Here is a 15,746-nt window from a genome sequence, read left to right on the forward strand (position 1 = left end):
GTCACCGACACATTTTAGTGTTAGTCCAATGTGGTTTTGAGGCAGGAGGCAGGGTCTTAATATGTGTAGTCCAGGCAGGCACTGAGTTTGAGATCCTCCATCTGCCCTCCTCACGCGTGGACATGCACACGCGCGCGCCCACACACACACACACACACACACACACACACACACAAGTGCTGGAATGATGGGTACATGCTACCATGTCCAGCCATTTAACCCAAAGTCTATTTAAAGAAGAACCCCAGGTTGCCCTTTGGTGATTTAACAGTGATTCGCCTAAATGGGAAGTGTGAGTAATCTTCAGCTTCGTGTCCAGGACAGTATTTTTGAGTGGTGACTTGGATGTACATTTGACTGCCAAGCCTTTTGTTCTTTTAGTTTGAGAGGAGAAGAGAAGCCGAGAAGTGAGCGGAGCGAAGGTTCCATCTTTCCGTTTCCTTCTGAAAGTCTGTAATAGCTGCTGTCCAAGCTGGATCGAGCAGGACCTTCATAGGCAGCTGTGGACAGAGTCCCAATCGGGGAAAGAGGCGGGGCAGGAAGGAAGGAATTAGGAGGGGAGGGGAAAACCCACAGTCCATCTTTGTCCTGGCAGCAACCCTCAAAATCCACAAGAGACCACTGGCATCGCTGACAGCGAAAGACGGCAGTAGGGCAATGCTTTAGGGGCCCCAGTCTCCTCTTCAAGTGCATTGGATGCCGTACTCGGTACCTACTATACACCAAATATTGAGAGGTTTGGAGATGAGTCTACCAACCAATATTCTGGAACAGCTCCCAACCCTGTGGGTGACAGTGGAATGCTGGGATAATTCTGAAGGTGTAGGAGTGAATGCTAAGAGGAGAGATGGGGGGAGAGGAATCAGAAAAAAACGGTTCTCCAGCTGAGCCTTGTGAAGCAGTCATTGTCTGGGAGAAAAGAGGGGATTTTTCAAGGCAAAAAGAACAGACTTAGAAATATAAAAAAAAAATGTTTGATGTGTTTGTGGAATGGTTTTTAAAAATCAGTACGTAGCCATAGATATACTTGCCCATGTTTTCAAAAAGCCAGAAACTACCAGGCAGTGGTGGTACACACCTTTAATCCCAGCACTCGTGAGGCAGAGGCAGGTAGATTTCTGAGTTCGAGGCCAGCCTCGTCTACAGAGTGAGTTCCAGGACAGCCAGGGCTACACAGAGAAACCCTGTCTTGAAAATAAATAAATAAATAAATAAATAAATAAATAAATAGCTAAAAACTATTCATAAAAGATTATACAATGGATTATTTGCTAAAGTAAGTAGAGACTGATATTTATCAAAAAAAAAAAAGACTTGAATAAGTTATGATTCATTCATGCAACAGAAAGTGTCAGACCTTGGATCCCAGAGGTGTGGCAGCCACCGAAGCAGAGTGATAACGAAGAGACTCGCGTGCTGGCATTTAGGCTGTAGGGAGGAGAAATTAGTTTGTCACACTATGGCGGTACCACACAGGGTAAGGACAGAACCCATGTGAGTTAGACGGGAGGACATTTTTCACTGTATGGCTTCTTTTGAAACCACGTACATATATCACCAGTCCAAAAACTTAGATGTAAACCTGATTCAAACTTGAAATTCAACACAACCAGAAAGAACCTAGTCTCTCTGGGACTCTTTGTCGCAGTCCTGGCCTTGGTGAGTCTCTGGGACCACTCTGTATCCGCACTGCTGCAGACAGTCCAAGCTGCAGGTTCCCTGAGACTCCAGCTTCTCGAGTCCTAACATCAGCTTGAATACAGCCCGGGTCCCACGGGATTTGAGCGCAGAGACGGATGGGTGGGAGACGCACCCAGGAAGATAGGGTAGAGCAGAGCATGAGAAAAGCTACGCTCAGTACCTAAACTCTTAGGGCCACATAGTATGCTCGACTTTTTATAGTTTTATTGAGAAATAATTTAAATCTCTTTTTTCAGTAGACAGTTCAATGCGTTTCTGTAAATGTATGTGTCATGCAGCTGCCACCAACTCAAGCAAGTTTTAGGACACTGCATCCTTCTAAACGGTCCCTCATGCCATCTTCCTCCTTGGGCCCTTTTGATAAGTTAAGCGTTTTTCTACAAGTTCACATAAGTAGAATCTTATTTGTGTAGCCCCCGCCCTTTTTTTTTTTTTTTTTTGCTTTATGGAAAATTTATTGCAACTCTCCAACAGCGCATTATTTTTTCTTTTCAAGGTCTTGCTCTGCAGCTTCCTTCGCCCTTTTTGCTCGAATGCCAGAGTCGGGCATTGGCACGGGCCATTCGGAGACTGGCAAAAGCCTTAAAGTTCTTCTCTTCTTCTGTGATAACTCTGGCCTTTTCCTTTTTGTACACATTCCGGATGGGCATCACAGGTCCTGTCAGCTGGGTGGCCAGCTTAAGTTCTTCAGCCGAACTTTCTCCCTTCTTCGGAGCAGAAGGCTTCCTGGGGAACAGGATGAGCTTGGAGCGGTACTCCTTCAGGCGCTGCACGTTGGCCTGCAGTGACTCCGTGGACTTGTTTTGCCTCCTCGGGTCCACAGAGATGCCGATGGTGCGAGCCATTTTCTTGTGGATGCCAGCGACCCTGAGCTCCTCCAGGCTGAAGCCCCTGCCAGCCCGGACCTTGGTGTGGTATCTCACTGTAGGGCACCTCACGATGGGCCTGATGGGGCCGGACGCAGGGCGAGGGGCGATGCGACGCGCTTTCGCCTGCTGGGTCTTGCGCCTGCGGATCTTGCGCGCCGGCTGGTTGAACCAAGTGTCCACTCGCTGCTGCCAATCCTTGTGGAAGTGGGGCTTCAGGATCATGCCATTCCGGCTGGGCGCTATAGTTGCCTCCTATACAGGAGAATGGCCGAGCGGAAAGGGTGTGTAGCCCTTTATATCTAGAGTCTTTCTCTCAACATGTTTTGTGATCCGAAGTGTTACTGTGTGTGGACCTTTCATTGTTGGGTGTACTCCACTGTACACAAATCCAGAGATGCCAAAGTAGGTTAGTAGGTTAGTGGACATCAGGAAATGGGAGAGAGGCGTAGGGTCTCTTGTCGGGATGGTAGAAATATTCTAGAATTAGATAATGCTGGTGATTATACACTGAAATGACTACTCTCGAGGGTTAAAATGGTAAATTCCGTGTTATATACATTTATCTGAAAATTACATTTTAAGATGCACTGCAAGTGGACTTACTAAGCAAGTCACCTCTGAAGACCGGCTGGCCTGGGTTCAAGTAAGAATTTCATTCCAGAGTAGCCTCAAGGACTAGGACAAAGAAGTCTGCCTCAGTTCCTCCTGCAATTCTCCCAGAGTCTCCCAGAGCTGTGATAAGACCTGAGTGATAACTCCAGGAAAAGCACCTCACTTGGGGACTAGCACAGGCCTAATCAGTGTTGGCTCCTTGTTCAGCTACCCACACCTGCCACGTGGGAGGCTGGAACTTGTTTCAGTCCATCAGCAAGGAATGACGCTGAACCATTAAAACGTTAGGAATAGGCCAGGCCTGGAGGTACAGGCTCCAATTCCTCCTACTGGGAAAGCTGAGGCAGGAAGACCACAGATTTGAGGCGGACATTAGCTACAGAATAAGTCTGATGCAAGCCTGTCATTAATCTGTTTCAAAATGAAAGATAAAGGCTAGGGTGGGGCACGGTAGCACTGCTTTCAATCACAGCACTTAGAGGAGACAGGGATGGGAGGTTTACTGTGAACTTGAGGCTAGCCTGGTGCACATATTGAGTTTGAACTTACAGCAAGTTCTAGGCCAGCCAGAATTTACAGTCGTTCTAAGTGCTACATAGCCCCTCCTCCAAGACAAACCAAAAATGGACAAGGTTCTCAAGTTCAATCCTCAGTACTGGATAAACAAAACAAAATAAACTAATTTAAAATATATATCAATATCATAAAAGACAAAGATCAAAGAAAGGCTCCTCTACTTCCAGATTAAGGAGACTAACAGACATGCCTTTTTTGCTACAAAAGATATGGAACAGAGATTAAATAATGATATTGAACAGATTTTATTTTGTTTGTGTGTGTGTAGCTGAGGGTTGGACTCGGGACTTCAATATATACTAATATACAATATATACTATATACAATATATACTATATACAATATATACTATATACAATATATACTAAGCACATGCAGAACCGCTGAGCTCATACACTTCAGCCCCAGCTGTAGGATTTCAACCCTTTATAGCCTCAGCATTCTACAGTGTGTGTGTATGTGTGTGTGTTGGAGGTGCTACCCTTTGCCCCAGACAGCAGTAGCCTGAAGCCAGAGCCTCAGATGACCCAGAAGGGGGTCTTAGGAAAGGGTTCTGCATACACATCCTGCACACACACAGTTTGAGAACCTAAAGGAAGGCTTTGATTCAATGACTGCAGGGCCAGGCTAGATGAAGACCTTCCTAGCAAATTCTCTAGTGAGGCTGTCACTGCTGGTCCCTAGACCATGAATCTCAAGAAGCCAAAGTCCCATACTGTGTGGCCCAGACCTGCAGGGATGCAAACACCAATTTCATTAAGGGACCAACAGCAGAGTGGGAAGAAACGACAACATTTAGGAGTTATCCACCGCCATCAGCCTGCCCACTCCAAATGCTTTCTGGCAGGTCGAGCTGCCTTTCTTCCGAACGTGCTTTCATTCACAGAACATGCGCCCACTGGGTGCCACACTTGAGCATTCAGAGCTGGGCAGGATGAGCATTCACTGAAACAGCTACTCTTCATCCAGTCCATCCCTTCTCCCAGGAGACTCAGAGTCAGCCTTTATCTAAGCAGAGTCGAGTCCAACAGGTAAACTTGGCATCCAAGTCTCAATGTCACAGGCACAGAGAGGATGTTGCGGGAAGGGGGTGCCAAAGATTTCAAGTTTATCAAGAGCAGGAAGAAATAAAACAGGAGCTGGCAGTCTTACTGTGGCGTTTTGGTGCTAAAAGTCTCTTCGAATTAATATTTGTGTTGTATATTTTTAGCTCTCAACCTTAAACTGCACGACCTAAACAATACCAGCTTTTTCTCAAGTGGGTGTGCGTGTGAGCACGCGTGCCAGAGACATTGAGTACCACAGGAGCTGGAGATACTCGTGGTTATGAACCCTGACGCGGGGACGGGGATTCAGACATGGGTCCTCTCCAAGAGCAGCATGCATTCTTATCCACTGAGCCATCTTCCCAGCCTCATCCTCTTCATATTTTTCAAACATTATTCTTGGAATAGACACTTGAGGAAAATAATTAGTTTCACCTAGGACCAACATCAGCTACTGTTTGTAAAGTTCCTGGGTTAGTTGTAAAGTCACGTTAAGAGGTGGATTCAGCTCAGCACATAGGTGCTGGAGAGCAGGATTCGTGCGTAGGTGCGGGAGAGCAGGATTCGTGCGTAGGTGCGGGAGAGCGGGATACGCGCATAGGTGCGGGAGAGCAGGATACTGAGTGCATTTGAGCAGATGGTGCTTTATATTTCCTCACAAAAGCTCTGGAAGGATGGTGAGTGGGTTTATATGCAGAACCCTCACCTCTCTGAGGCCTCCTGGACACACCCACCAGCACCCCGAGATTTTCCTGTCCCTTTATCTTTGCGTGTCCGCTGTTGTTGCCTGTCTGCCTTTGTCTTCTCCCTCTTTCCCGGGACTGACTTTGGTTTCCCTGGTGTTCCTGAGTGGTTTCATCCAGCTGCTGCCTGGGAAATGCCCCTGTACCTCTTTGCCTATGGTGGCTTCTGCCCTCACAATCCAGGCACCTGGGCAGGGCACACGTCTTCCATAAAGAAGAGGACACCTCCAGGCAGACAACCCCCTTCTGCATCAGACTACCAGCCAGAACTGTTCACTTCCTTTCAGAAAAGCTGGTTCTGGGGCCACCTCCTACGTGAATTAGCAGTATCCCTGATCAATTTGTTGTTGTTGTTGTTTTGTTTTGTTTTTTCGAGACAGGGTTTCTCTGTGTAGCCATAGCTGTCCTGGAACTCACTCTGTTGACCAGGCTGGCCTTGAACTCAGAAATCCACCTGCCTCTGCCTCCCGAGTGCTGGGATTAAAGGCGTGTGCCACCACACCTGACTCCTGATCATCTTTTGAAGAGATGTCCTTGGAGTCTGGGGAGATGGCTTAAAGGGTAAAGCACTCAAACACAAGGACTTGAGCCCATGTTTTTTGTTGTTGTTGTTTTGTTTTGTTTTGTTTTTGTTTTGTTTTTCGAGACAGGGTTTCTCTGTGTAGTCTTGGCTGCCCTGGAACTCACTTTGTAGACCAGGTTGGCCTCGAACTCAGAAATTCACCTGCCTCTGCCTTCCAAGTGCTGGGATTAAAGGCATGTGCCACCACGCCCGGCTGAACCTGAGCCCGTGTAAAGCCGGATACAATCCCAGTGCCCCACAGACAGATGGAAGGTGGAGGCAGACGAATCCCCAGTGTCTTAGTTAGGGTTTCTATTCCTGCACAAACATCATGACCAAGAAGCTAGTTGGGGAGGAAGGAGTTTATTCAGCATATATTTCCACATTGTTGTTCATCACTAAAGGAAGTCAGGACTGGAACTCAAGCAGGTCAGAAAGCAGGAGCTGATGCAGAGGCCATGGAGGAATGGTCTTTACTGGCTTGCTTCCCCTGGCTTGCTCAGCCTGCTTTCTTATAGAATCCAAGACTACCAGCCCAGAGATGGTGCCACCCACAAGGGGCCCTCCCCACTTGATCACTAATTGAGAAAATGCCCCACTGCTGGATCTCATGGAGGCACTCCCCCAACTGAAGCTCCTTTCTCTGTGATAACCCCAGCTTGTGTCAAGTTGACACAAAACTAACCAGTACACCCAGGGAGGCTCATGGACCATTTAGACTAACTATAAGGGGATTAAACAAGAGGCCCTGTCTCAAGGTAGAAGGGGAGACACCTGCGATCACTGTGGTACATATACCTTGACCCATGTACATGAAAACAATACAACACCCAATACAACACAACACACAATACAACACATATACTTTTTTTTTTTAGGAAGAAAGATACTCTGGGCGAAGTCTTCTCTGAGGCTCACCCTCCTTGTTCAGCAGTCAGGCAAGTAACTTTTGCCTGAGAGTTGTGAAGTTCATCAGAACTTGCTTGAACTTGTCCAAAGCTATACCTGTTACTTAGAATGTGGTCAAGACTCCAGTGAACCAGGGTCTACTACAGCTCTTTGGAAAATGCTCTCTCCTTACTGCTGTCCTGAGAAGGGAAAATCCAAACAAGATTCTTCAGCCAAGATCCTCGTGGACAGTCGATAGCCTACAAGGTCTGGGCTGAAACAGAGAGCTGCCTCCCTCCCGTCCCCGTCTTCCCAAACATCATCCATCTGAAAGGCCCACGCCTCCTCCCAGTGACTCCATCTCCGCTGATCTCATCCAGGCAGCCACAAGCCACTTCTCTGCTCTTGACTTTTACTGTCCTGTGTGTTTACATTCTACTTAATTAGGAGTCAGTAGCACATCATCTTTGGGTTATAAATGATCTTTGAAGTCAAATGGACAAGGCATTAAAAATCCTGGGCAAGTTACTAGACATCCGAACCTCAGTTAAATCCTCTACATTAAAAAAGCTTGAAGGAAAAAAAAAGCGTATGTGTGGATATTTGTATGTGAGGGGGAGGTATGTTGTTTTGTGTTTACGGACTGCCCTTGAACTCCTGCTCCTCCAGCATCCAGTCCCAAGTGCTGGGATTATAAAGGTTGCATATCTTGCCCTACCAAGTAAAGTGCTCTCTTTGCTTTTCTTTTTCTTTCCTTTTTCTCTTTCTTTCTTTCTTTCTTTCTTTCTTTCTTTCTTTCTTTCTTTCTTTCTTTCTTTCCTTCCTTCCTTCCTTCCTTCCTTCCTTCCTTTCTTCCTTGGTATTGTAACACTGTTGAATTTTTTTCCCCAATAATTAAATGAAAGCTTATATCCAATAAAAATCTACCCAGTGTCCACCATCTGTTAAGTACAGCCCTGGATGGAAACACACTGGCATACCAGGCAAATTCTTTCTCGCCAAAGAGCTTACATTATAATGGATGCTACATACAATAAATATGTAGGTGAGGGAGGTGGTAGATATAATTGAACTGCTTTTTGTTTTCTTCAGAAGAACACAGAGAAGTCAAGCGCAGTTTCACACGAGACGATCAGGAGGCTCTCTGAGGAGCTGACACATAAGCAGGGACCTGAATGATGCTAAGAAAGGAGCTGTGAGCTGGGCATTGTGGCACTACACCTTTAATCCCAGCACTCTGGGAACACAGGGAGGCAGATGTGCAGGAGTTCAAGGCTAGTCTGGCCCATATATCAAGTTCCAGGCAAGGCAAGGCTATATAGTGACACCCTGTCTCAAAGGGGGGGGGGGATGCAAGTAGTAGTGATACTAAACCAAGAAGTGAGCTATGCACAAATCTGAGAAGAGCAGATAGAAAGGCCCTGAAGCAGAAGGAAGCCCAGTCTACTCACAAGACAATCAAGCCAACCCAGGGCAAGGCAAGGAAGCTTTGAGTCTGCAGAGGAAAGCAGAGAGATGGTGTGTGAGGAAGAGCTTTGAAATGCAGTGCAAGCACCAGAAGTGACCGCTCGGAGGGCGGCTGCTTTCCTACTGCAGTTTCATGCCCTGTCTTGTTTTTGTGTGGGGGGAGGGGAGGCTTGGTGTGTGTGTGTGTGTGTGTGTGTGTGTGTGTGTGTGTGTGTGTGTGTATGTTTCGTTGGTTTGCTCCTTTTTGAGACAGCATCCCCTTTGTGACCTACACAGGCCTTGAACTCCCAGGTTCAAGTGATCCTCCAGTCACAGCCTCCCGGGTAGCTGGGACTGTAGACACATGCACGACACTGGGACTGAGCGAATGTGGTCATCTATTGAGCAAATCCGTACAGAGTGCCATCAGGTCGTCATGCTTCAAGATAAATAGGTATAGTGAATAGCATGGGTATGAGGGAAGAAAGCCGGTGGTCGTGAGTAGCCCCACTAGGTGCTGGGAACCAAGATTCCTGAAAGAGCAGTAAATGCTCTTAACCAGGCTGAGCCATCTCTCCAGCCCTAATATTTAGTTTTGAAATAAATTGGGAGCTAGGGACATAGTCAGTGGTAGAGTACTTGCTCAGCATATGTGTGAGACCATCAATTCAATCCCCAGCATGGGGAGGGGGGAGGAGAAAAAAGGAAGGGAAAGTAAGAAATGATTTCTAACATGAAAACTCCACGTGTCCAGGTATGTTTAAAGTAGATTTATAGTGTCATAGTCACTTACTTAATAAACAAGACACATTAAAAATTAGATGAGAAAGTATTCAGCACAAAAGCCTAGAAGAAAAATGTAGGAAATAAATAATAAAAATGAGGGTAGAGAAAATTAGTAAATAAGAACAAATCAAACATTTAATGAGCGAACTCCTGAAAGTATGTGTCGTCTAGAAGATACAGAAGGGTGGGAAGCCAGGCAAGCCAATAGCACAAAGTAAAAGGAAGAAAAAAAATTACAGAATAAGTTTCCGTTTTAAAATATTAAAAGCCGATTCTTATTGTTTGACTAACATGCATGAAAGAGGGCACTGGCAAGATAGCCAGTTAAGAGCACTGGCTGCTCTCAGAGAACCCAGGTTCAATTCCCAGCATTCAACATGGCAGCTCACACATGTCTATAACTTCACTTCCAGGGGATTGGACACCCTCGTCTGACCTCCACACCAGGCACACAGGTGGTGCACAAACATACATGCAGGCAAAATACATACATACATATATATATATATATGTATAATTTTTAAAGAAAATACAAATGAAAGAGATACCCAGATGGAAAAAAATTAAATATGGTACAGAAGTCATGGGGCTGGCTCAGCAGGTAAATGTGCTCACTGCTGAGCCTGACAACCTGAGCCTGGTCCCTGGGACCCACTTGACAGAAGAAGAGAACCAACTGCACAAGGTGAACTCTATCCTCTACAGGTGTACCAAGGTGTGTGTCCGCGCAGACACACAGTCAAGTACACTCACAAATAAATAAATATAAAAATTTGAATATGGCACAAAAGAAACAGATTTTAATCGAATATTATCAAACACTTTAAAATCTTCCCCATCTGTCGCGGGATTTTCCCTGTCCAATTACATTAGTGCAGAGGAGGTCTGTGATTGGACAGGGAAAAGGAAGGCGGGGCTAAGAGTTGCAGAGAGAGAGAGAGAGAGAGAGAGAGAGAGAGAGAGAGAGAGAGAGAGAGAGATCGAGATCCTTTCAGAGAAGAACAAAAGGAAGATGGCTAAGATGGCATGCGCGTGTGCATGCACACACACACACACACACACACACACATGTATACCCTTGTATGCACAACTGCACCCACATGAACATATATGCATACACATGTGTACAACATAGGCACATCACAGACATGACAATAATGAAAAAAGGCAGATATAGTGGTGTGGGGAGGGTGTGCGCGCACGTGTGCAACTGTGTGTGTGTGTGTCAAGGATAGAGTGGTAGAGTATAAATTAGTCATTGGCAAGGCCTGTGTTTGATCCTTAACACAGAAAAAACCCTTAAACTTAATAATTTGATTCTAGGATATACTCAGGAACAACTTAAATAAATTTTAACACATGCAGAAGTGATAGGTAGGCAGGCAAGCAGTCAGACAGACAGATACAGACAGACAGATGAGAATCTTAAAGACTTCTGATGATATTGCTGGTGAAATTAGGGTGCTGTTATTCTGGGACTGTTGTGTGCACAGGTGGATCATGCAAATGAGCATTTACACTGGTTTTTTAGAACTCCTGACAATATCCCCTGTGCTCACTCGGGTTAAGACTTCCTCCCTGGGAGCTGGAGAGATGGCTCCGTGGTTATGAGCACTTGCCCCTCTTCTCAAGGACCCAAGTTCAGTTCCTAGCACCTATGCTGTGTGGTTCACAACCATGGATACTCCAGCTCCAAGAGATCTGACATCCTCGGGTCTTCTTAGGCACATGCATTCACACACACACACACACACACGGGGCATACACTCAAATAGACACACATACACATAAATTAATTTTAAAAATATTTTTACCCCTGAAAAGAGGTAAGCAGAAATTCTAAAGTGTGGTTTCCTGGTCCCAGGCATCAGAACATCAGCTCTGTGTGTATGTAGTAAAGTCTAAGTGAAAGATCTAAAGGCCAAACCATTCTAAGAGGATAAACTCGTCTTTAAAATACATGGTAGCAGCTGCAACCTAATGACTGTTCTGCCCTTGGTAGCAGCTGCAACCTAATGACTGTTCTGCCCTGACTGGCAGATTGATTATATTGTCTCTTTTTCCTAAGCAGTAAAACACATAAATACATTTTGACCTATGTTGACTTGTTCCAAGCCTTATAAAAAGCCTTTCCTGGCAAGCGAGCCTTTATCAGAGGTCTTGAGAAGTTAAGTGTGATATATGGCTATCTTGTGTGTCATTATCAGTGACCAGGGCACCCATATCACAGGAAAAACTGCCTGGGATTGAGACCAAACACAAGGACATAACCATCTCCAGTAGCAGGATTGGAAGAAAGAGACAGTCATTTATAAAAGCAATAGACACAGACCTTAAGAGGTGACTCACTTGCCTGACTGGGTTGTGGTCCTTACAGGAGAAACACCAGTAGATTTAAATGCCAAGACAGACTTCCTCTCAGGAGTGCCTGGGGCTGCAGCCCTTGCCCTAACAAGATCAATATCCCAGGTGTTCATCCAGGTTCATCCTGCCAGAATTGACATGTGAATAGAGAGCTCTGTCCAGAGAAGGAACAACTCAGTGGGGACCATGTCGCTTATTGCTTGCAATGAATTGACTGTTTCTTGCCACGGCATGTGTGTGTTCGTGGGGTACATGCATGTGTTTGTGTGTGCATGTCAACATATGTGTAGCTGTGCATGTTGATGTCAGCTGTCTTGCTCCATTCCTCTCTACATTATTGTTGGAATGGTCTCTCACTGAACTTGAGGCTTATCAATTTGATAGGCTGGCTGGCCAACAAACCCCTGGAATCTGCTTGTCTCTGCCTCCCAGTACAGAGATGGCCAACCTTTAATAACACATGCATTTGGGGTGGGGTGGTAGGTTGTAGAAGCCAAACTTAGGTCCTCATGCTTGTGTGGTAGACTCTTTACCTTGTAAGCCATCTCCCCCCAGTTAATCTTGATTATCTACCCGACTAGGAGATGACTAGTTGGCGTCACTTAGGAGACACACCTCTGTGCTTGCGTGTGAGTCCAGTTTTAGAAAGGCTTAACTGAAGGGGAAAGATCCACTCAGAATGCCAGCAGCATCGTTTCAGGCTGAGTAGAAGGGAGGCAGTGGGCTGAACACCAGCAGCTCACAAGCTGAGGAATAGAGGCAGCGAATGCAAATTGAGAAAGGCAAAGAAACGGGTTCTCCTCTTAGGGAAAGAAGTCAGCCTTAACAACACGTCCATTTTAGCCCAGTGAAATTCCTTTGGACTTATGGTCTCCAGAACAAGATCATGAATTAAGTCTCTATTGTTTTAAATTGAATTTATGGTAATTTTTGGCAACGGCTATAGGGAACTGATATGCCAGGCATGCTTGGTACTGGTTCCATTGGCTAGAGTTGGGAGCCTTTTTTTTTTTTTTTTTGGTAATGCCTCACGACCAATCTTTTCTTTTTCTTTTTTCTTTTATTTTTCCACCAATCTTCTAGTAAGGCACTACTATCCCTGTCTATTTCAAGTGTAGAGACTTAATGGAGGGCTGACCAACCCTAGCAATCCATTATCCTAGTGCTCAGGCCTGGGTGGACTCAGCCCCGTGCCAGCCAATTAGTTCTCTGGGGATGTAAAAAGTGAAGCCAGAAGATTCACTGGGCAGGGATTTGATTGAAGATCCAAAGCTGCAAACTAAAATGGAACATCAGCCTGCGTGGCTAGCAGTGGGTGGAGAAAGGATACCTGCATGAAGACAGAAGAAAACGGAGCCATGTGGAGAGCCAATCACCGGGAGAGAAGAACCCATGCTCTTTGGAGCTTCGGAATCCAGTTGCTTCTGATGCTGGAGTCACGCTTATACCTTCACTTAACGACAAGTCCACACAGCGTGTTACTGCTCACACTCACTGAGCAGGCTTTCAGCTCCCTGAAGTACAAAGACTTCAGGATCGCCTTCTGAGTCGTTACCTGCAACGGCCGGAGACTGGGTCCTTCGTACATCTGTCTTTCTCTTCATTTCTACGTCCAACACTGTCTCTGCCTTGTCTCTGTCCCTTTATCTTAGTCATACGGTAACATACAAGTTACAAAGAGATTTTAGTCGTTCTGTGTCAACACCTTTACTGACACCTTTATGAAATAAGCAGTTCCCAAACATTGTGTTCTGGGTGAATCAAACTATCTATCTATCTATCTATCTATCGTCCATCTATGTTAAAATTTTTATTCATACTTGAAAAATTCATGCATATATACATTGTATCTTGACCACATTCTATCTATCTATCTATCTATCTATCTATCTATCTATCTATCTATCTATTGTCCATCTATGTTAAAATTTTTATTCATACTTGAAAAATTCATGCATATATACATTGTATCTTGACCACATTCATCCTCTGTTCTCTCTCCCCACTCCCCAATCTCTCAAACATGTCCCCTTCCCCTACCACTTTGATGGCCTCCTCCTCCTCCTCTTCATATTCCATGAACTGCAATTAGTGCTTATTGCATGAGCCTGAACCTACCTGACACTCCTTTCTCTGGTCCCCACCCCCTCCCTTCTAATTAATGACAAAGGACTCTGATGTGTAGGAAGGACTGCTTTTCCTCAGAGTTCCACCTACAGAATTACTTCTGCTCTACAAGTGGCATTTTTTTTTTTTTTGAGACAGTCTCACTATGTAGTCCCAGCTGGCCTGGAATTTACAGGGATCTGCCTGCCTCTACCTCCAGAGTGCTGGGCTCAAAGGTGTGCATTACCATGTCTGACCTTATGTGGAGTTTTGTGGGCATCTTTAACTTAACCTTGTAAGCTTAGTTTTTATTCAAACCCTAATTTTAATAAGGGTTCTCAAATGCTTTACCCTCCCTTCTAGCCCACTACCAACCGGAGGTAGTGAAAAAGAAGTTATTAGGATATGGGGGAAGTAGGCCTGTTTAGAAATTGTTCTTTGGAGCAAATCCTATCTGAGTTGTCAAGAAATCAGCAGTTTAGTTCACAGGAATCAGCAACAGCAGCTCAGTCCATTCACAAACACTTCAAAAAAATAGACCAGCCATCCAGTTTCGTAGTGTTGGGATAGCAAACATGAGTCAGCAGCGATGGCACAAACTAGCAGAAACAGCCAGGCCTCTGCCAAATCCACACAAGTCAGCAGGAGGGACCAATAGGAATACCTGGAGAAGTTCTCTGCCATGCTCTCTCAATGAAGTGAAGATCAGCGGAGATGAAGATGTGAGACTAAGAAGTGTTGCAAAGCTAGCTAGGCAAGCCTGCCATCACTGAATGTTGGGTCCTATTTATACTCCCTCCAAACATCACATGTTCGCCCACAGGTCTTGCCTCACCACATGAGTCTGTCTTATCAAAACTCCCCATGAGTCCATATCCACTGACATCACTCTGGCAATCGGCCCGAGTCCACAGAAGCAGCAAGCCACCAGAACACCACCAGAAGTTTTTTTGGTGCATTTCTTCCTATGAAGGCACAACAAGCGGAGCTCAGCAATGCAGTGTAAGGTGAACTAATACTTGCGCGTCAGTAGCAAAGGATCCGTCGTCACGGGTCCTTTCACGTGTTTGCTTTAGCAGAACATCCTCTCACCTGTGTCCACCTCAGGAAAACACTCCTTCATGTGTCTGCCCCAGCAAAACACCATCTGACACAACTGACTTTCCAAAGAAATCAGAAGTTTCCATTTCATAACCCGAAGTCAGGTGTGACAAGTTGGGTTATCAAGAAGGCCCTCCATCATTCTAGTTACTTCAGCAATGACTCTCGATGTTTATGTCACATCTTATTTATTTATTATTTCATTTGGGGCATATGAGTATGCATATGAGTGTACACATGTATGAATGTGTGTGTGTGTGTGTGTGTGTGTGTAGAAATCAGAGGACAAGTTGTGGGAATTGGACCTCTCCTTGCACCATGTGTGTCTGGGAATCAAACTTAGGCTCATCGGTAGGTAGTTTTACCCGATGAGCCATCCCACCCACCCCAGCCATGATTCTTGTTTGTCTTTTAATTCCAAAGTTTCTCAGTCCTAGAACATGGTATTAAATGCTCTTACGTTAAAATATCCACACATTGTAACTCCTCACTGTCGTGGGGAACGGGACTGTATGGTTTACACAGGGAGACTGAACACAGACTTTGATAAAAGATGGTAAGATGGCTACCACTGACAGGCACTGCCCAGCCTTTCCCAGAATTGAGCTGTTAAACATGGTGAGAAGGTTGCGGGTGTGGGTGGCTTAGTTGGTACAGAGTTTGCCTGACCTACGTGTGGGCTTAGACTCAATTTCCAGCCCTCTCCAAATTAAAAAAGATTAGGGCTGTCAGGGTGGCTCTGGGTGAAGGTGCTCAACCTGATAACCTGAGTTCAATCTCCAGGTCCCACAGAGTAGAAGGTGAGAATCAACACCTGAGAGCTGTTCTCAGAGTTCCACAAAGCACCTGAACACATCTACACACACACACACACACACACACACACACACACGAGAGAGAGAGAGAGAGAGAGAGAGAGAGAGAGAGAGACCGAGAGAGACAGAGA

The 15,746-nt window shown here is 45.5% G+C and overlaps 1 long non-coding RNA gene and 1 pseudogene across 1 annotated transcript; one reads left to right on the forward strand and one right to left on the reverse strand.

Moving 5' to 3' along the window:
* Positions 1-612: 612 nt before the first annotated feature.
* Positions 613-7,569, forward strand: LOC110284962. The gene is made up of 3 exons (XR_002377002.1): positions 613-736; positions 4,645-4,789; positions 6,988-7,569. It is a non-coding gene; the product is annotated as an uncharacterized LOC110284962 (long non-coding RNA).
* On the reverse strand, positions 2,134-2,807 carry LOC110284961 (annotated as a pseudogene).
* Positions 7,570-15,746: the final 8,177 nt, after the last annotated feature.

This window comes from Mus caroli, chromosome 18 (assembly GCF_900094665.2).
Source record: "Mus caroli chromosome 18, CAROLI_EIJ_v1.1, whole genome shotgun sequence".
NCBI classification, from domain to species: Eukaryota; Metazoa; Chordata; class Mammalia; order Rodentia; family Muridae; genus Mus; species Mus caroli.